The sequence below is a fragment of the Sinocyclocheilus grahami genome, unplaced genomic scaffold, assembly GCF_001515645.1.
Source record: "Sinocyclocheilus grahami isolate Dianchi unplaced genomic scaffold, SAMN03320097.WGS_v1.1 scaffold488.1, whole genome shotgun sequence".
NCBI classification, from domain to species: Eukaryota; Metazoa; Chordata; class Actinopteri; order Cypriniformes; family Cyprinidae; genus Sinocyclocheilus; species Sinocyclocheilus grahami.
Genome location: NW_015505667.1, coordinates 42,141 through 42,840, shown reverse-complemented (window position 1 = coordinate 42,840; position 700 = coordinate 42,141). Strand labels below are relative to the sequence as shown.

Sequence of the window (700 nt, the reverse complement as noted above, 5' to 3'; positions counted from 1 at the left end):
CATGGATATTAAAATCACCAAAAATTAAAACTTTATCTGCAGCCAGCACTAACTCGGATATAAAATCAGCACATTCTTTAATAAAGTCTGTATGGTGCCCTGGTGGCCTGTATACAGTAGCCAGTACAAACAACACAGGGGATTTATCATTAACACTTTTTTCTCTGGACAATGTTATATGAAGTACCATTACTTCAAACGAGTTATACTTGAAGCGTGCCCTCTGAGAAATACTGAAAACATTGTTATAAATTGAAGCAACCCCTCCCCCTTTACCTTTTGGACGTGGCTCATGTTTATAACAGTAATCTTGGGGGGTAGACTCATTTAAAATAATGTAATCATCAGGTTTTAGCCAGGTTTCTATCAAACAGAGCACATCTAGTTTATGATCAGTGATCATATCATTTACAAAAAGTGCTTTCGTAGAAAGGGACCTGATATTCAATAAGCCAAGCTTTATCATAAGTTTATCCGTATTGCATCTGTTTTTTATTTGTTGAACATCAATTAAATTGTTACTTTTAAATTGGTTTGGACGTTTTTTGTATTTTCTAGTTCGGGGAACAGACACAATCTCTATAGTCTGATATCTAGGTGAAAGAGTTTCTATGTGCTGAGAATTAACTGATTTCTGTGACATGAGGCGACTAGCAGACGGTCGGTTTAGCCAGTCTGTCTGCTTCCTGTCCTGGGACCC

General features: G+C 37.0%; 1 long non-coding RNA gene across 1 annotated transcript in view; it reads right to left on the bottom strand.

The window, feature by feature from the left end:
- Positions 1 to 94: 94 nt before the first annotated feature.
- Positions 95 to 700, bottom strand: part of LOC107554000 (uncharacterized) — a 20,781-nt gene continuing 20,175 nt past the window's right edge. Inside the window, exon 3 of the long non-coding RNA XR_001605020.1 lies at positions 95 to 208. This is a non-coding gene — a long non-coding RNA (uncharacterized lncRNA). The remainder of the gene's footprint in view (positions 209 to 700) is intronic.